Raw genomic sequence first — 20,225 nt, 5'->3', positions numbered from 1 at the left:
CTGGAGTGTTGTCTTGATTCAAACCTGAATGTATCAAATCAAACTATTCAAGAAGTTAACCTAAGAACATAAGAAGATAACACTGGATCAAGCCAATCTAATCCAGCATCCTGTTCTTGCAGTGGCCAGCCATATGCCCCAACAGGAAATTTGCAAGCAGGATTTGAGCACAAGAGCTCTCTCTCTCATCTTGTCGTTTCCAGGAACTCATATCCAGAAGCATTACTGCCTCCGGCCATGTAAGCAGAGCATAGCCATCATGGATATGAATCACTGATAGCCTTATCTGCATTGAATTTGTCCAGTCCTCTTTTATAGCCATCCAAGTTGGTGGCCATCACTGCCTCCTGTGGAAGTGATTCCATCGTTTAACTATTTGCGGCGTGAAGGACTTTCTTTTCTCTTGCCTGAATCTTCTAACATTCAGCTTCATGGCATGTTCATGAGTTCTAGCATTATGAAAGAGGGAGAAAAAACTTTTCTCTATCCTGCAATGCAGGAGGTTGGATTAGATGACATTTTGGGTCCCTTTGAGTCATTTTCCCCATGCCATGCATAATTTATTAAGTGTCTATCCTGCCAACTCTCACTCGCTTTCCCCCTGAACTACGGTGCCCCAAACACAGCAAAATCTTCACACCTATGGGAGTGGCTCCATCTCTGGATCATTCCGGATGCCCTTTTCTGAACTTCCCCCAGCTCTGCAACACCTTTTGTATTCAACAGTGTCAGGCGAGGTGAGGCTCTCAAGCGATGCTGGAGAAGGGCCCAGCAGGGGGAGAGGCGGCTCACCAGCTGGGGAAGGAAATCAGCATAACACCAGGGATAAAGGGGGGCAGATGAGGGAATCGGCAAGGGGGCTCCAGGACTCCTCACCGGAGATCAGCAAGGAGAGCACGGGTCCTCTGCTACCCATGCCCTCCCTGCACAGAAGACTTCCGCGCAGGGAGAGTAGGAGGAGACTTGGAATCAAACAACTTTTATGCTGGAAAAGGTTTAAGAAACGCCCACTGACGGATTCTGCTAGCGACTGAACAGCCACGAAGTGTAGGGCTGTCCAGACAGAAAAGGTTTAACAAGGCAAACTAGCCAGGAGTGGCACCAACTTGCGCACGAGTAACCCCACATTTATTACAGCAATCTGTCAGTCCTTGACGTTGCTTGTGCGCAGCGACCGGCAGGCAGCAGAATGAGCCAAACCGGAGAAGCCGGCGCCACGGAGGGAGCAGCTGGAGTGCAAAATCTGGTGGAGAGGAACCGAGATTTGGAACAGCATGTGGCTCTTCTCACGGCGCGGTTGGAAGAAAGGCGGGCTCACGATGCACAGGTCAGACCCACCCCCGTAGCAAGGAAGGTACCGGGACTGGTACACAAGTTTGGGGGGAAGCCCCAGGACTACAACGTGTTCCGAACGGAAATAGAATACGCTTTGGAACTGCAGCATAAGGATTTTGCGGACGATGGGGAGAGGGTGGCCTACATTGTCGGGCATCTGCAGGATGGGGCCAGGGAATGGATCAGGCCCCTAATGGTGACGCAAAATGCCGCCTTGAAAGACCTGAGGAAATTCTTCCAGGCGATGGATGCGATGTATTCCAGTGATGTGCAGCAAAGTGTGACTCGGCGGGAACTGATGGGTTGTAAACAGGGGAACCAGTCAGTTAGAGACTACTGGTCGCGCTTTGCCATGTTAGTCCACCGGCTCGGGTGGGAATTGGACTCGGAACCCGTTCAGATGTTGTTTGAGGAGGGATTGTCCCCAACGGTGAAGGACGAGCTTTCCTGCGCGCCCCGCCCGCAGTCGATGGATCACCTGCCAAGGCTGTGCTTGCGATTGGCGTAAGACAGGAAGCGCGGGCTCAGGAGAAGCGGGAAGGCAGAGGGGAACGTTGCCATGACTATCGCATTCCTGAAATACCGAGGCAGCCTTCCCCGCCGGCGGAGCCAATGGAAATTGATCGCGCGCGCGGGAGGTTTCAAACTCCAGTGAAGGTCGCAAAAGGGAGGGAAAGGATTGGAAAACTAATAAGAAGTGTTTCCTCTGCCAGCAGCCAGGACATTTTGCCAGGGTCTGCCCTCAAAGAAAGGCCTGGCAAGGAATGGTGGGAGCTGCTGGAGGTGAGGAGGAGGGGGGGAAAGGGCAGGAGCAGGGAAACGCCAACGCTTGGCTGCCACTCAGCGGGCACAGCAGCCAGGCCAGCAACCAATAGAAGTGCCCCAGCCAGACCCCCCCAGAGCGGCCATAGCCATAGAAGTGGTGCTAGAACTCCCGAATGGGCACCCAGTCAAGGTGAAGGGGCTGTTGGATTCAGGCAGTTCCTGCAATTTCTTCAGCAAGGACTTCGCCCTAGAGCACCAGCTCCACCTGCTGCCCCTGGATTTTCCCTTGCAAGTGACCACCATTGATGGCAGGGAGCTTCTGGGAGGGGAAGTGATGCACCAGACCCCACCAATGAGAATGAGGGTTTCCAGACACACGGAGACCATTGCCTTTCATGTAGCCACACTGGCAGGACCCCCAATAATATTAGGGATGAGCTGGCTGGCACTACATGATCCAGTAGTGGCATGGCATCAGCGGACGGTCACCTTTGGGTCAGCTTACTGCTTGGAGCACTGTCTAGGGGAGGAAACCCCAAGGATGACCGTGGCCAGGGTGGCTGGGATAGTGGTAGAACCGAAAGGGGAGGTGCCACCACAATATGCTGACCTGCAGGAGGTCTTCAGCGAGAAGGAGGCGGATAGACTACCCCCCCATAGACCCTTTGACTGCCAAATCAACTTGCTCCCAGGGGCTCAGCTGCCAGTGGGTAAACTGTATGCCATGTCGGACAGGGAGATGAAGGAGTTGCGGGAGTTTATTGACAAGAACCTGAAGAGGGGGTTCATAAGGGAATCAAAGGCAGTGGGGGGCAGTCCGGTGTTCTTTGTGGACAAAAAAGAAACTAACCAGCCCAGATTGGTCGTAGATTTTAGGGCGTTAAATTTGGTATCAGAACCCGTGACCTTCCCAATGCCCAGGATTGATGACATTTTAACACGGGTGAGGCAGGGAAAGATTTTTACCAAGCTGGACCTCATACAATTTGATTAGGATGAGGGAGGGGGACGAATGGAAGACCACAATGTTCACCCCCCTGGGGGCCTTTGAGTACTTAGTTATGCCTTTTGGATTACAGTCGGGCTCCGCCTGTTTTCAAGCTTTCATGCACCACGTGTTGGGGTCCCTGCTGTATAAGAACTGCGTAGCCTTCTTGGACGACGTCTTAATCTATTCGGACAATGAGAAGCAACATGTCAAAGACGTCAGGGAAGTGCTAAAGAGACTGCAGAAGCACCAGTTGTGGGTCAAGCTGGAAAAATGTCAGTTTCACACCAGAGAAGTCGAGTTTCTGGGGTACAAGTTGTCAGACAAAGGCCTAGCTATGGACCCAAGCAAGGTGCAGGCAGTGCTGGAATGGAAGGCCCCCAAAACCCGGAAGGACGTTCAGAGGTTCCTAGGGTTCAGCAACTTCTACAGGAAGTTCATCAAGAACTTCGCCCACTTGACAGCGCCCATCACAGATTGTCTCAGTAGCAAAAAGAAGTTTGTCTGGACAGAAAGTGCCCAGCAATCCTTTGAAAGACTGAAGAAGGCGTTCGCTTCGGAAGAGCAGCTCCTGCACGTTGATCTGGAGAAACCCATGAGGCTAGAGACCGACGCGTCCGACAGAGCCATTGGGGCGGTTCTTTTGCAGCCAGGGAGGAGCAAGCAGGAATGGAAGCCGTGTGCCTTTTTCTCGAGGAAGCTGAGCAAGTCGGAGCAAAACTATACGGTGTACGACCGCGAACTGCTGGCGATCTATGTGGCGTTTTGCCGATGGCGACATCTGCTGATAGGGGCGCAGCACAAGATCCAGGTTTGTACTGATCACAAGAACTTGGAGTACTGGAGGACCACAAGAGTACTCAACCAGAGACAGATTCGATGGGCACAGGAGTTCTCCAAGTTTTCCTTCGAAATCCGATACGTGCCAGGAGAGGAAAACGTAAGAGCAGATGCTCTCTCCCGGAAGCCGGAGTACATGGAAGGAGAGGGACCGCTGGAGATACGACACGTGATCCCCGAGGACCGATGGGTGTGTGGAGGGGCCTTGGTTGGGAAACGAGAACTGGCCAGGCTTACTAGAAACGACGTGTTCGCTCAAACTAAAATCCGGGAACTCCGAGATGGAAGAGAAAACCAAGGGGGTTTTGAGGAAAAGGAAGGGGTGCTGTACTATAAGGGGGCGCTGTATGTACCGGGGGAGACCCTGAGGGGAAAGGTACTCAAACAACTCCACGACAACCCCACAGCTGGGCACTTTGGACAGCACAAAACCATGATGCTCGTCACCAGGCAGTTCTGGTGGCCAAGGGTGAGGGAGGATGTACGGGAATATGTACGGGGGTGCGACCGCTGCCAAAGGGCAAAGGGGGAAAGGGCTGCCCCCGCAGCGTTACTGGAACCCTTACCCACGCCGGGAAGACCCTGGGAGGTGGTGTCCATTGATTTTATGACCGATTTGCCCAAGTCCCGGGGGAAGACAGCAGTCATGGTAGTAGTCGATCTATTGACAAAGATGTGCCATTTCATAGCTTGTTCACATGCGGTGACCGCAGAGGAGACAGCCAAGTTGTTTGTGGATCACATCTTCAGGTTGCATGGGGATCCCTCGAGAGTAATTTCGGATCGCGGGTGTCAGGGGTTCAGGAGGAGAGGCACAGGAAAGGGAGGAAATAGAGAGCGAGGGGGAGGAGTCCGAAGGAAATGTTAGCGATGACAGCGGTCCGAGGTCTCTGAGTCTTTCCAGCGAATCGGAAGATTCACAGAAAGGGGCTCCCATGGTCAGAGCAAGGGGGGTGCCTAGGGGGACACCCCAGGAAGAAGGGGCCAGAGGGGACTCAGAGAGCAGCAGTTGGAAATCAGGACCAGCGTCCACACCAGAGTGCAGTAGGGGGGAGGAGTCCCAGGCATCGGGATCAGGCGGCGCACTGCCAGTGGGAGGACATGAGTCAGGATTGGCCACGCCTCCATCGGGGAGCGAGGAAACGGTCGAGAGGAAGGTTGAAGGCTGGGCGCGCGCGCCAAGTTCAAATGTACAGGAGGGCGGCGCAGTTGGCAGCCCGGATAGGGAGCCAGGTCCCAAAGCCCGCCGAAAAGAGGGGGAGGAGTCAGGGGGGTCAACGTCAGCGTCAGAAGAATCCAGGAAGGAAGGGACCCCGGGGGGTAGCAGGACCCAGAGGAGAAAGGAGAGACGGAAGAGGTGGAGTAAGGCTAGAATCTTAAACTGGTGTACAGGGGGCGGAGACTCAGATGGAGCTTCGCCGATCTAACCCCTAGACGTAGAGCTGGGGCGCTGCGGCTTGAAAATGGAAACTGTACTTCAATAAAGACTTTTGTACATTACTGCCGGCTAGCGTTGGTCCTCTGTGAGCTGGGACCTGGAGCCAGCTCTGACAGTGGGAAACAATTTACTTCCCGGTTCTGGAGGAAGCTCATGAGCTTGCTGCAGGTAGAGGTGAGCTTCTCGATGGTGAGACATCCGGAAACCAACGGGCAAGCAGAAAGAGCGAACAGTGTACTCCAGCAATACCTACGCTGCTACGTCAGCGAGAGGCAGAACGATTGGGTAGAGAAACTAGCGCTGGCTGAATTTGCGTACAATAACGCTGAACATGTGTCCACGGGAATGAGCCCGTTCATGGCCAATTATGGGTGTCACCCCAGGGCCTTCCTGGGGAGTGGGGAGGAAGGGTGGAGCGTACCTGCGGCAGAGCAGTTTGTGGAAGAAATGGAGGCCCTGCACCAGCAACTTAAGATGAACTTAGAACAGGCCAAGGAAATTTACAAGAGGCAGGCAGACAAGCACCGTAGGGAAGGGGAGACCATACGGGTGGGGGACCGGGTGTGGTTGTCAACCCAGGGGTTACCCTTTAAGGGGGGGTGCAAGAAGTTGCAGCCTAGGCGGCTGGGGCCGTTTGAGGTAACACAGCAGGTGAACCCCGTGGCATTCAAGCTCAAGTTGCCGGACAGCATGAAGATACACCCGGTGTTCCATAGGTCCCTACTCTCACCGTACAGGGAGGGGCGGGGAGTCCCGGGGCGGGAAGGCGAAGTCACCACACACCCGCAGATAGAGGAGAGGGAACACCACAACCGGGCCACGGAAATACTTGATTCAAGGTGGCGAGGGCGCCAGGTGGAGTACCTGGTAGCTTGGGAGGGAGAACCCAGGTCGGAAAACACGTGGGTTCCCGCGGAGGCAATCAATGACGGGTATCTTGTGGAGGAATTCCACAGCCTGTTCCCGGACAAACCCAAACCACTAGCGAGATTCTGGGAGGAGCAATTTGGAACCACAGACGATGAAGAGGATTTTGTGGGTTTTTCTGCCTCCGAAGAGGAGGAAGGAGAGGCTTCGGAGGAAGAAGAATCAGACTGGGAGGCCCACCCCGCGGGGAGAGATCGGAGCGGGTGGGAAGCGGGTTTTGAGTCCTCAGAGGATGGCGACAGCTCCTTCCGGGGATTCCCCGCATCGTCGGCCGAGGAAAGGGACGAAGTTGGATCAAAAGGTCGGGCCGGGGGTGAAGGGGGTCCTGGGGGGGAGGTGGATGTCAGGGAACTGACATCGGAGCCAGAGGCGGAGGCGAGGCTCTCAAGCGATGCTGGAGAAGGGCCCAGCAGGGGGAGAAGCGGCTCACCAGCTGGGGAAGGAAATCAGCGTAACACCAGGGATAAAGGGGGGCAGATGGGGGAATCGGCGAGGGGGCTCCAGGACTCCTCGCCGGAGATCAGCGAGGAGAGCACGGGTCCTCCGCTACCCACGCCCTCCCTGCGCAGAAGACTTCCGCGCAGGGAGAGTAGGAGGAGACTTGGAGTCAAACAACTTTTATGCTGGAAAAGGTTTAAGAAACGCCCACTGACGGATTCTGCTAGCGACTGAACAGCCACGAAGTGTAGGGCTGTCCAGACAGAAAAGGTTTAACAAGGCAAACTAGCCAGGAGTGGCACCAACTTGCGCATGAGTAACCCCACATTTATTACAAACAGCATCCGGCCAGCCTCTTTCACCCGTCCCATCTTATCCCTGGCTGGTTTCCCCAAGCGATACAGGAACAGGGAAACTCAGCCCTCTCGTCCCAGATGTGCCGCAACAATCCCAGCCTATATGATGCAGAGGAATCCCGGGGAACAGGTTTGAGCCTCTGGGTCCTCTCAGCCAGGATGGAGCCAGGAAACCCCACCCACTGTTGCAGCCTATAATTTTCCCAAATTTCCCCACCTGCCTCACACTCCCAAGTCTTCCCGCTCACCATTCGGCTGCAGGTGCGCAACAGGGGAGACCAAAGTTCCAGAAGCCATGGCCTCCATGGGAATCCAAGTCCTGGGCATCTCCCTTTCCATCATCGGCTGGCTGGGCTCACTCGTCTGCTGCATTCTCCCCATGTGGAAAGTGGCCATCTCCCAGGAAGACAACATCCTGCTCTCCAAGCGCATCTGGGAGGGCCTGTGGATGAACTGCGTGATGCAGAGCACTGGGCAGATGCAGTGCACACAGTATGAGGCCATCCTGGGCCTGCCGCAGGACATCCAGGCTGGCCGGGCCCTGGTGGTCATTGCCATTGTACTGGCGGTGGTGGGCACCTGCTTTGCCATCCTGGGCGGCAAGTGCACCAACTGCGTGGAGGAGGAAGTCCCCAAGGCCCGGGTCATCATCGCGGCTGGTGTCTTCTTCATCCTCTCAGGATTCCTGCTTCTCATCCCCCTCTGCTGGACCACCCATGCCATCATCCAGGACTTCTACAACCCCATGCTTGCCTACAATCAGAGGCGGGATTTCGGGCCCTCCTTGTTCATCGGCTGGGCCTCCAGCAGCCTCCTGATCATCGGAGGGGCCTTGCTGTGCTGCAACTGCCCTCCGAAAAGTGAGAAGCCGTATTCAGCAAAGTACATGGCGGCGCGGTCAGTGCCTGCCAGTAACTACGTCTAAGGACCATCCCCTTCTCCTGAGGGACCTTTCCACCATGAAGGCGACTGAGTAGGTTTTACTGCGGATGGAGAGGGACCCTCCTTCGCTGCCTGAGTCTCTCTCCCACCCCCCGCACTTTGTGTCTTGACTCTGGAAGCAGCCTTTGTTTGCTGTGCCCACGGGAACGCGGCTAGGTTGACCACCAAAGCAGGCCAGGAACTGGCTTCTGTCACACTGCCTTTGAGCTGCAGAAGCAGAGTGAGCTTCCAAACCACCCGGCGGATGTTAGATTTCTAAGCTGGACTGAAGCTTTTGAGGGAAGCTTCCTTGTGACTTTGAGACTCAAGAGCCACAAAGGGATGGGACTAACAGCCCCAGGATGGTGGGGGTTAAGGGTTTGTGTGTGTCTCTGTGTTCCAGGAGCATTTCTGGGTTTGCCTAGGATTGGAAGCTGCATCTCGCTACCTGGCTTGGAACTGTGGAGTGGCAGGGGGAAGCCAGTGAGAGTTTGGATGCTAAGACTCTGCATTGTGGTGTTGTGGTGACAAGTTAGGAACTAGGAGAGACCAGGGTTCAAATCCCCACTTGGGCACGAAGCTCACAGGGTGCAACCTTGGGGACCAGTCGCTGCCAGAAACGTTGTATCTGGGGCTAGGGACCTCCAGAGACTCTTCAGGTCAATTTCTGAACCTCTTTCCCTCTGGTTAGTGGCTCTAGCCCATTATTCAGTCAGTATATTTTTGGGGAAGTGGGTGTTTTGACCTATGCTGGCCTTCTTAGTGTGGCACCTTTCCACCAGTGCCCCCAGCCAGCAGGGCTGTGTGCTCCCATCAGCTACAGTAACATTCAACTATCCTGTTTTCTGTGGCCCAAGCGATGCTCTGAGGCTGATCTCTCCTTTGACAGCCAGGCTTTTCATATTCTGCCTCTGCCTGAATCAGGGATGCCCGAGTAGGAAGAGGGGGAGAAAGGTGGGAGAGAGACAGAGAGATAGAGAATCTCAAGTTAGGCATTCTGGTGTGTGTGCGCGCGTGTGTGTGTGTGCGTGTGTGTGTTTCAGTATTTTATTTTTGCATTTTCAAATTGCCTTTTATTTGATTGTAAATTCCATCCAGCAGCCTAGAAATGCTTTGAATAAATAACAAAAAAGAAGCACACCTTTCTGTCCTCTCCATTCCACATATTATACTCCTTTCATGCAATTTCTTTACATCATTTCTGTGCTGAGGGGGAAATGATTCACTTTCTCATTAACGGTTGCAAGATCCTCTGTCATCTTCTTGGGGCTGTGATGTTTAGCCTGTTAAGGGAGCCAGCTGTGGTGTAGTGGTTAGAGTGTCAGACTAGGACCTGGGAAAGACCGGGGTTCAAATTCCCCACCACCCCTGAAACTCACTTTGGGCCAGTCACTCACTCTTAGCCTCATCTACCTCGCAAGGTTGTTGCGAGGATTAAATGAGGAGGAAGAGAACCATGTAAGTCACTCTGAGCTCCTTGGAGAAAATAGGTGAGATGTAAATGTCACAAATAAATATTAAATAAATTATGGGGGCTCTTGTGCCCGTTTTTCAGGGATTGTTTTCAATCACTGACCCTTATATATTTCTCTTTAGTTGTTTTTTGCTAGATCATTAACAACCTTGAAGGTCCCTGAGGTAGAGGGGGGGGGGGCAGAATTGAATAAACCCTGGCTTGTGTCTAAGGGCAGGGAGAAATTTGGTTTGGTTTGCATTTCAAGTTGAGCCTGATTTGCTCTCCTGAAACATTTTGCAAATCAAAAAAGCCATCCTTTGAAATCCTGCAGCTCTCTGAATTTTGCACAACCAAACAATGTGTACATGAGGGGAAAGGGCACGTTAAAAAATGCCAACATTCATGTAAATAATATTAAAATGCATTATATTGCAGGGGGTTGGACTAGATTACCCTTGAGATTCCTACCAACTCTACAAATCTATTATTCCGCAATCATTTTGTAGCTACTTCCCCCACCTCCACGATATCCTTTCTGTTAGGTGGGGCAACAAGAACATCAGGTAAATATTCCTAATAGGACTGAACCACCTTTCCGGCTGCTTAGTGGGCGGGTGGGCAGGGAGGCAGGTGAGTCTTTTAGTAACCTGATTGCTCTGCCACCTTTGTGTTGGCACATTGGTAATTCCAAGGAAGAGGAAGAAGACACCGTATACCAGACTGGGGCGCGTGTGTGCCAGGGGTGGGGATAGAACTGGTTTTGAGAGGTAAAGAGCTGAGATAGGGCTCTTGAGCAAGAAGAGGGGAAGTTTTGAGTTTGCAAACTGCTCAGAGGAACATCAGAAGCTGCCTTGTATGGAATCAGGTCATGGGCTCATCTAGCTCGGCACTGTCTAAAGTGATGGGCAGGATTTTAGACTGCAGCCTCCTGTGGAAATGAGTTCCATGGTTTAATTATTTCTGGTGTGAAGGAGGACTTTATTTTCTTTGTCCTGAATTTTCCAGCATTCAGATTAATGACATGTCCTTGAGTTCTAACATTATGAGAGAGAGAGAGAGAACACATTCCAGTCAAGCCCCATCAGCGGACCAGATGAGAAATTTCAGCAAAGCAAATGCTCGAAAGGAAATGTTTTCTGAAATATACTCAGAGTCGCAAAGTGATTTCATGCTCTTTATTCAGCTCATAGTGGTGAGGAGGAATGAATAATGTCCCCTCACAGTATCTGCTTTATATACATTATTTACACAATGGGCTGCACATGATTGGCTAATTCTGGAATTCTACTGTAAGCCAATCAGGTTGTGGATTCACTTCTATCTGGAGCAGGATTGGGTGGTTCCTGCCAACCAATCATACTGCTGCATTGTTCTAGGACCAATCCGACTGCTGCATTCTGAATCCTATTGTTCTAGGACCAATCAGACTGCTGCCTTTTGGATCCTATTGTTCTAGGACCAATCAGACTGCTACAGTTTTGGATCCTATTCAACTCAGTACATAACACCCCTCCCCTCTAAGTTCCAGTCCTGCCCGGGAGGTCGCATTCATAGTCCTCAAGGTATCCCGGCGGCCTACGTGTGCGTTGTGGCCTGGGGTGTTCCCTGGTCCGGGCTCCGGGTTCTGGCTCGTGTTCCAAGGATGCTGGCTGTGATGCGGCTGTTTGGTCTGGTGCAACCGGCTCGCTCAGTCGTGGTTCTGGTTCCGGTGTCCTTTCGGCCTCACGGGTCCTCTCTGTATTTACTGATTCTGCCTCTCCTGCTGGCCCCTCCTGCTCTATGGGCCTCACTGCCCCGCTGTTCCCTTGGGACTCCTCTGACCTGTCCTCCTCCTGGTTTTCTCCCGGGAATCGTCGCCGTATCTGGTCGCAGTGGCGGCGCCAGCATTGCCCCCCATCCGTTAGCACCTCGTACGACACGGGGCCAGTGACCCTGGTGATTGTGGCGGGTACCCATGCTGGGCCTGCCCCAAAATTCTTTGCGTACACTGGGTCCTGGGCCTCGAAGGTCCGGGGGTTCCTGCCTTCCCCCACCACTACCTCATCCTGAGCTCTATCGGGGTGAAGGCGGTCCAATCTGATTGCAAGGCGCCGACCCATTAGTAGTTCAGCGGGGCTCCGGCCAGTCGTTGAGCTGGGGGTGCTGTGCTGTGCTAGAAGGAATGTGGCAAGGCGGTACTCCCAGTCCCCTTGCGTCATGCGGCGAAGGGTGTCCTTGGTGGTCCGCACCATGCGTTCTGCTTGGCCATTGGTGGCAGGGTGGAACGGCGCCGAACGGATGTGGCGGATGGCGTTCTGCGCTGTGAAGGTTTGGAATTCTCCTGACGTAAATGCAGTCCCGTTGTCTGAGACGAGAGTGTCAGGGAGCCCGTGGGTTGCAAACAGCCTGCGTAGTACCCGGATGGCTGCGGACGTGGAAGTGGACGGTACCAGTGCGACTTCCAGCCATTTGGTGTAGGAGTCCACCACTATGAAGAATGTTTTCCCCTGAAAGGGGCCAGCGAAATCCACATGCAGGCGTGACCATGGTGCTCGGGCGGACTCCCAGGACTGGACTGGGGCCCTTGGGGGATCTGGGCGGGATTCTTGGCAGGCCTGGCAGTGTTTGACCCAGGCCTCTATCTCTCCATCGATCCCCGGCCACCACACATAACTCCTGGCAAGGGCCTTCATTCTTACTACCCCTGGATGTGTCTCGTGTAGGGCTGTGAGGACCCTTTTGCAGAGGGGCTGGGGAACAACGACTCTGCTTCCCCATAACAGGCACCCCTTGTGGGCCGACAGTTCATGTTTGCGGGTTGTGTAGCCGGCGAATTCTGGCCCGGGGCTGCTGCTGGGCCATCCCCTCCACACCCAGTCCAGGACCCGGGAGATGACCCTATCTTTCTTGGAATGGTGTGCAACTTCTTGTGCCTGAATGGGGCGGTCGGGAAGCAGCTCCAGGCTCATAACCTCTTGTGCAGGTGCTGGGTCAGGGCCTGTTTCCGGTAGTGGTAGCCTGCTGAGGGCGTCCGCATGGCCCATCGCCTTCCCAGGTCGGTGAATCAGTGCATACTGGTAGCTGGCAAGGAAAATTGACCACCTGAGGACGCGAGGAGACAGCACTTGGGGGGTCTGCTTTTCGGGGGCAAACAAGCCAAGCAACGGCTTGTGGTCAGTCACCACGGTGAAGGGCCGCCCGTACAAGAAATCATGGAATTTTTTTACTCCCTTTACGATTGCCAGACCCTCCTTGTCGATTTGCGAGTAGTTCCGCTCGGTTGTGTTGAGTGTCTGGGAAAAGTACGCCACCGGTACCTCTCTTCCATCCGGGAGTTGGTGCCCCAGGACAGCTCCAATGCCATAGGGTGAGGCGTCGCATGCTAGCACCACCGGCAGCCTCTCGTCGAAGTGTGCCAAGACCGAGTTTGAGACAAGCAAGTCCTTGACTGCCTGGAATGCGGCCTCCTGGCGCTGGCCCCACACCCAAGGGGCCCGCTTGTCCAGGAGTCTGTGTAGGGGCTCCGCTACCGCCGCCTTGTGGGGAAGGAAGGAATGGTAAAAGTTCAATAGTCCCAAGAAGGCCTGAAGTTCAGTCTTGCTCTTGGGCGCTGGGGCATCACAAATGGCCCGTACCTTGTCCCCAGTCGGGTGGACCCCTTCTGCGTCCACCATAAATCCCAGAAAGTCCACCTGAGGCACTCCTAGTAGACATTTTTCCCGCTTCACCTTGAGACCCGCCGTCTGGAAACGGTGCAGAACGGTGCGGAGGCGGTCCTCAAACTCCTCTGGTGTGGGGCCGGCAATCAACACATCATCGAAGAAGGGGGTGACGCCAGGAATCCCTTTAAGGAGAGAGTCCATTATATTCTGGAATATGCCTGGTGCCACGCTGACACCGAATTGCAGCCGCTTTACCCTGAACGCTCCTCTGTGCGTCACAATCGTCTGTGCCTCTGCTGTGGCCTCATCTACTGGCAGCTGTTGATATGCTTGGGCCAAGTCCAGCTTGCCAAAAATTTTCGACCCAGCCAGGGTGGCAAGGACATGGCTGACCACTGGCACTGGGTATGCGTGGGCCGTGAGGGCCTTGTTTATGGTACATTTGTAGTCTGCGCAGATGCGGACCGAACCATTAGGCTTGACGGGTGTGACGATTGGGGTTTCCCAGGGAGCATTAGGCACCGGCTCCAGCACTCCTTGCTCTACGAGTCGGTCCAATTCCTCGTCTATACGGGGTTTCAAGGCGAACGGGACCCGGCGGGCCTTGAGCCTGACCGGTCGTACTGCGGGGTCAAGCTGTAGCGCAATGGGGGGGCCCGTATACTGTCCCAATTTCCCATCGAAAACCCCTGGAAATTCCTTGCATATGGCGTCCACGTCCACTTGTAAGCTAGTGTGGTTCACCCCGGTGACAGCTAGCCCCAGTGGTCCAAACCATGCCAATCCCAGTAAGCTAATGTAGGGGCCCTTGACCACAAGCAAGTCCAGTTGCCGCGTCCGCCCTCGGTATTGCACCCTGAAGGTCCCCACCCCCATTGTGGGGACCTTACGTTTCTGGAAGTCCCGGAGGGTGAATGGGGCCGGCCTGAGTTTGGGACCCCCAGTGGGACACAGTTTCCTTAAGGTCCTTGCCGAGATTATGGATAGAGTTGAACCCGTGTCAAGCTCCATGCGGCATGGGGCCCCCTCTATCTGTACCTCTACATAAATTTTCTCTACGTTGGGGTGGGGCAACTGGTATACCTGGAAGTCCGTGAGCTCCGTCGAGTTGCCTTGGTGCGTTGGGCCCCGGGACCTGGGGCTCTTGGATTGGTCATCTGATGCCTGGTGTCGGGTGGGCCGAGCCCGACACACCCGGGCGATGTGTCCCGATTTTCTGCACTGCCTGCACTCTGCGTTGCGGAAACGGCAGGTCCTCCTCTCGTGACTCTCCCCGCAGCTTGCGCAGTTCCCTCCTTCTCGTCGAGGCAGCTGTGGTCTGTGCGCTGCTTGAGTGCGCTGCTGTACTCGGTGCACCTCCTCCCTGTCGGATCCTGAGTCGTCGGTGAGGTCTTCATGGTGGACCCTCGGTTGGGATGGCAGGCTCGGCCGTGCCTCTTGGGTCGACCTCTCGGCAGCTTCTGTTGCCAGGGCCTCCTCCAGAGCGACCTGGAACGTTAGGTCCTTCTTAGCGTAGAGGCGTCGTTGCAGCTTCTCATCCTTCAGGCCACCGACGAGGCGGTCACGAAGCATGTTCTCCAGCTCTGAGAAGTTGCAGAACCGGGCGGCTTGGCGGAGAGAGGTCACAAACCCAGTTATGGTTTCCCCAGGGGCTTGCCGCTTTGCGTAGAAGGCATTTCGACGAGCCACCACTGAGGGCTGCGGCGAAAAGTGCCCCTTCAGCTGTTCCATTATTGTTTTGTATGGAACAGTAGCGACGTCTTCAGGCGCAAGGAGAGCCCGGGCGATTTCAAACGTCTCCTCTCCGCAGACGCTGAAGAATATCGCCCTCTTCTTGGCGTCTTCTTCGTCGGTGACCCCTTTGGCTTCTAGGAGGAAGGTGAAACGGGAGGCGTACGCTTCCCAGTCTCCAGATGCTGGGTTGAATGGCGAGAAGCTGCTGTTGGCTGCCATTCTGAGTTCCTTGTGCCCCGGAGCTGAAGCCTGGATACACGGTGCGAGGCAGCAGTGCGGCAGTTGGCGGTGCTGCGGTGCTGTGTGTGGCAGTCAGCTCAGCGGGATCCCACCTTCGTCGCCAGTGAAATATACTCAGAGTCGCAAAGTGATTTCATGCTCTTTATTCAGCTCATAGTGGTGAGGAGGAATGAATAATGTCCCCTCACAGTATCTGCTTTATATACATTATTTACACAATGGGCTGCACATGATTGGCTAATTCTGGAATTCTACTGTAAGCCAATCAGGTTGTGGATTCACTTCTATCTGGAGCAGGATTGGGTGGTTCCTGCCAACCAATCATACTGCTGCATTGTTCTAGGACCAATCCGACTGCTGCATTCTGAATCCTATTGTTCTAGGACCAATCAGACTGCTGCCTTTTGGATCCTATTGTTCTAGGACCAATCAGACTGCTACAGTTTTGGATCCTATTCAACTCAGTACATAACATTTTCTCTCTGACTTTCTCCTCCCCTTCTCTCTCTCTTTTGATGCGCTAAACATTCACAGTAGAAAACCTGATCAGTCAATGGGGCATGGTCTGCAGATGCCGGTCTTATACTGGTTGGGATGTCTTGCTTCAGCATTATAGCGGGGGCCACAGATAGATCTGAAGTCCATGTTTCTATAAAATATAAGCCATTTGGAGCTGTGTGGAGGGGAGGCCGGGCAAGTCTCTAGTTGGGATGCATCAATATTAGTCTGTTTCCATTCTTCTCACATAAACAGTTCCATACTATCTGCAGGGCCCTGCGGCCTTCTGAAGACTCCCAGCAGACAAAATGGCGAGAGCCACAGTTTAGCACATGGGTAGGCAAACTGAGGCCTGGGGGCCGGATCTGGCCCAATCGCCTTCTAAATCCGGCCCGCGGGCGGTCCGGGAATCAGCATGTTTTTACATGAGTAGAATGTGTCCTTTTATTTAAAATGCATCTCTGGGTTATTTGTGGGGCATAGGAATCCGTTCATTATTTTTCCCCTCAAAATATAGTCCAGCCCTCCACAAGGTCTGAGGGACAGTGGACCGGCCCCCTGCTGAAAAAGTTTGCTGACCCCTGGTCCAGCAACATCATTCTGGAGCAACGGCAGGTTATTTCCTCACACCTACAGCTTCTTTCTTAGGTGGAGATGTTTTTGAACACTGTTCCCACGTGAGGGCTGAAGCAGGCAGGCCGTCCCTTGCCTCAGGCCACCTCATGGCTTCACATCGGCCGCCATCTTGGGTGGGAGGGCAAACAGAGAGAGGGTGCGGAAGGAGGCACTCCTCCCTCATGGCCAGCGCCACAGAAGGAGACTCTTGCTCAAGAGGTAGCAATGCAACGCAGACTCCATGGGAGCGCTTGGGCCTCCTCCTCTCTGAGCCGGAAGCCGAGACTGGTCTCCTAGGGCTGGCGGCAGCTGAGCTACAACCCCCTGAACTACACCCCCTCGCACCCGCTCCCTGCCAGGTGTGGCGGCCAGAAAAACAGGCTGTGGGCCTGCTCAAAGGCTGCTGCATTTGGGGTGGAGGTGTTTGCTGAGATCTCTTTGATAACTCAGCAAATGATTGCTCCATCTTCCCACCTGGCAAATTTGAACCTGTATACAAAAATGGAGTGGGATCTGAGAAGTAAATAACTTAATATTCATCTCTCGGTGGCAGCCTGGGGCTGTGTTGCCGAATCCTGGAAAACCTTTAATAATTTGGATTGCTGGCGCTCTAGGGTTTGGCAAATTGCCCTTCTTGAAAAGGTATCTCATAAGCTAAAAGTATCTAAGGGGCAGAGCTCAAATGACCATATACATATGGTCTGTGTATGTATGTATGTATGCAGTGCTTTTTTTCTTAAAAAACGTTTAGGGGTACTCTCATTTTGACTCAAGAAAACCACCATTTTATAGTTCAAATCAGGGAAAATAAATAGTTAATGGACAAAAGTACAAAGATTCACAGACTGTTTAGGGGTATGCATAACCCTGCATACCCCTAGAAAAAAAGCTCTGTAGGTAGGTAGGTAGGTAGGTATATGTACGTGTAAACAGCCAGAGCTGTTTAGCTTCTTTGAATAAAGGGTCAGCTTCACTGAAACCGGGTGTTTTGTGGCTGACATACTCCTGACTCTGGCTCCTGACAATATACAGTGGAACCTCAGTTTTCAAGCATCTCGAAAGTCAAACGTTTCAGCTTTTGAACGCCAAAAACCTAGAAGTAACTGCTTTGGTTTTTGAACGCTTTTCGGAATCTGAACGTGCCACATGGCTTCTGTATAGAGTTTTCTGGACGGAAATGCTTCCGGAAATGCACACTGCAGCTTTCGAACATTTTGGAAGTCGAACGGTCTTCCGGAACAGATTACGTTCGAAAACCGAGGTTCCACTGTATTCAGAATCCCCTCAGTCCTGACCCTTGAAAGTTTGGGAAGCTTTACCTGGCATTCTCCCAACCCCAAGGCTCCTGCTTCCAACTAACCACCCTCTGTGTGTTTCCCCAGCAGGGGGGAGCACGATGGCGGTCCTGGCCTTGCAGATGGGAGGCCTGGTGCTGTCGGTCCTGGGCTTCCTGGGCGCCATCTTGGCCTGTGCCATGCCCATGTGGAAAGTGACGGCCTTCATTGGCTCCAACATCATCGTGGCCCAGGTCTTCTGGGAAGGGCTGTGGATGAACTGCGTCTACGAGAGCACCGGCCAGATGCAGTGCAAGGTTTACGACTCCCTGCTGGACCTCCCCGCTGACCTTCAGGCAGCCCGCGCCCTGGTGGTGGTCTCCATCGCCATCTCCGCCCTGGCCCTGCTCGTGGCCATCACCGGAGCTGAGTGCACCCGCTGCGTGGAGGACCCGGAGGCCAAGGGGAGAGTCTCAGCAGTGGCCGGTGGGGGGTTCGTCCTGGCCGGGCTGACTCTGCTTGTCCCCATCTCCTGGTCTGCCAGCGCCATCGTCAGCAATTTCTACAACCCCCTGGTGCCCGAGGCCTTGAAGCGAGAGCTGGGCATCTCGCTGTATGTGGGTTGGGCAGCCAGTGCCCTCCTGGTCTTCGGAGGCGCCATGCTGTGCTGCCACTTCCCACAGAAGGGGAGCACCAAACCTTACCCAGTGAGATACTGGGCCGGGGGGAGGCACTCCACCCCGGGCAGCTATGCCCGGAAAGACTATGTTTGACTGCTATGTGGGGGCGCACCTCTCGCTTCAGGAGGGGAAAGGTTTCTCACTTCTATAGGATTTGTGCAGGGGGAGAACAAAGAAGCTGCATGTTGCTTTTTGCAAGTCACTCCTTGCTGGAGTATGAACTCAGGGAGCGTTTGGTACTAAAGGGACACCCATCCCTGGCATGACCCATGATCAGGGAATGGTCGGAGTTCTAGTCAGTCCAGCAAGATTTGGAAGGCCACCGGTTCTCCAGCCATATCAACCTTTGGCAGATCGAATCACATACCCTCCCAAGTGTCCCCGTTTTCCAGGGTCGGTCCCAAAATTACAGAAGCAGTCCCAGATTCTGTTTTCATCCCACAATGTCATGCTTTCCCTTTTTCCTTCCCTCCACATCTTGGAAAACAATTAAAAGTGTCGTGTGTGTAGTAGCTGCAAAAATTGAGTCCTGTTTATACTGAAAATAAAATTCCTGCACCAAATGAAATGGTGAAGCTGGCGTATGAAGCCTTGAAGGAAAATGTCACCAATCCACTTAAAATTGCAATGCTTCAGCAGCGAGCCATTTTTAGGAAACGTGTTTATTCCTTGATTGTAAATGGAGCCTTACGCTGTCTACTGTAGAGAAGTAAGTCCCACTGTATTCAATGGAGCTTACTCTCAGGTAACTGGGTGAAGACTGTGCAGCTTCACACTTAAATCCTAAGCATTTTTACTCAGATCTAAGTCCCACTGAGTTCAATGGGATTTACTCTCTGGTATGTTCCTGATCATTCTCAAACTTATCATCATCATCATCATCCTCATCATATTAGTATTATATCCTGCCTTTTTCCCTGACAGGAAGGCAGTTTACAGCTTAATTCTTTCCAAATTCCATTTATCTGTTGAAGGTGTTACACACATTCCCTTCCCTCACACCTTTTTTTCTTTACAACAGTCCTGTGAGGTAGGTTCAACCGAGAGGTTGTAATTGGCTCAAGGTGACTGATGTAGATGTGAATATGATGTATATGTTTGCAGCGAGATCAACTGCAGAAGCTTCTTGATGTGGAAGAGAATGTCAGAGAAATGTTGGAGGATATGGAATCATGGAATCACCGAAATAGAGTTGGAAGGGGCCTCATCAAGTCCAACCCCCCCCCCTGCTATGCAGGAGCCACAGCTAAAGAATCCCTGACAGGCCCCCATCCAACCTCTGCTTAAAAACCTTCAACAAAGTAGAGCCTTTCTGAGTCAGTTCCATGTTGCTGGATGCCCAACTTCCATCAACCCAAGCTAGCATGAGGCTGTGTAACATTTCCAAAAGCATAAATCTGTGCTCACACGCCTTTGTTCAGCTTCTGCAAACCCCACCCACATTCGTCCTGTAAAAAGAGAGGAGGGAGAGAGGTGTCCTCCCTATGTAAACTTTGGTGTTTTAAAATAAGCAGTGACTCCTCAAAAAAGAGCACAAGGAAGTTGGTGCAGGTTGTAAACCAGGTGCAAAATGCAAATAAAAATACAACTTTAATGGAGCATTGATGTATCACCGCAGGGCTGTGCTGTGGCAATCTTGCCTTAAAGGCAAGAATCCCATTTGGCCGGGAAGACTCCCAAGCTGGGGCTTTTCTGCCCACAAGGAAGCTGTTGGAGCCAAGAGGTCCTGCGACTCCATTAATTGTGGGCAGGAAGTCAGTATTTATCTGGAGCCTTGATCTCCTTTAAATGGCTCACACGTATTGTTCTTTAGAAGGCATGCATGCACATTGTATTAAATCGCCCGGAACTGCTTTTATATATCCTTCTCCTCTCCATTAGGCTAAGTCAACTTTAGTTAAGCCCTTTACAGAAAGAAGCATTTTCTCGCTCTCTGTCTCGCCGTCCCTTCCTCCCTTGCAGACCTGCCAAACTGAGTTATAACCCTCTTTTGCCCACTGGGGAACCCAGTTTGGCAACACGGAACTCACCCTTATCCATATTTCTGCAAGGATTTGCCGCTTTCAAGACCCTTGTTTC

The 20,225-nt window shown here is 53.1% G+C and overlaps 2 pseudogenes across 4 annotated transcripts in view; both read left to right on the top strand.

Moving 5' to 3' along the window:
• Window positions 1–19,744, top strand: part of LOC308464652 (claudin-4 pseudogene) — a 22,733-nt pseudogene extending 2,989 nt beyond the window's left edge. The window contains exons 2-3 of one of the 3 annotated variants that reach the window (XR_013991541.1): window positions 9,900–10,027; window positions 17,575–19,744. The product of XR_013991541.1 is annotated as a claudin-4 pseudogene (transcript). The remainder of the gene's footprint in view (window positions 1–9,899; window positions 10,028–17,574) is intronic. The other 2 variants (XR_013991540.1, XR_013991542.1) reach the window with 2 other exon arrangements.
• On the top strand, window positions 7,156–9,146 carry LOC308464654 (claudin-4 pseudogene; annotated as a pseudogene). Its single transcript has one exon. The product of its transcript is annotated as a claudin-4 pseudogene (transcript).
• Window positions 19,745–20,225: the final 481 nt, after the last annotated feature.

Source organism: Podarcis pityusensis (genome assembly GCF_964106645.2).
Source record: "Podarcis pityusensis genome assembly, chromosome: 15".
Lineage (NCBI taxonomy): Eukaryota > Metazoa > Chordata > Lepidosauria > Squamata > Lacertidae > Podarcis > Podarcis pityusensis.
Note: the sequence above shows the minus strand (reverse complement) of the source record. Positions and strands in the feature narration are given on the sequence as shown.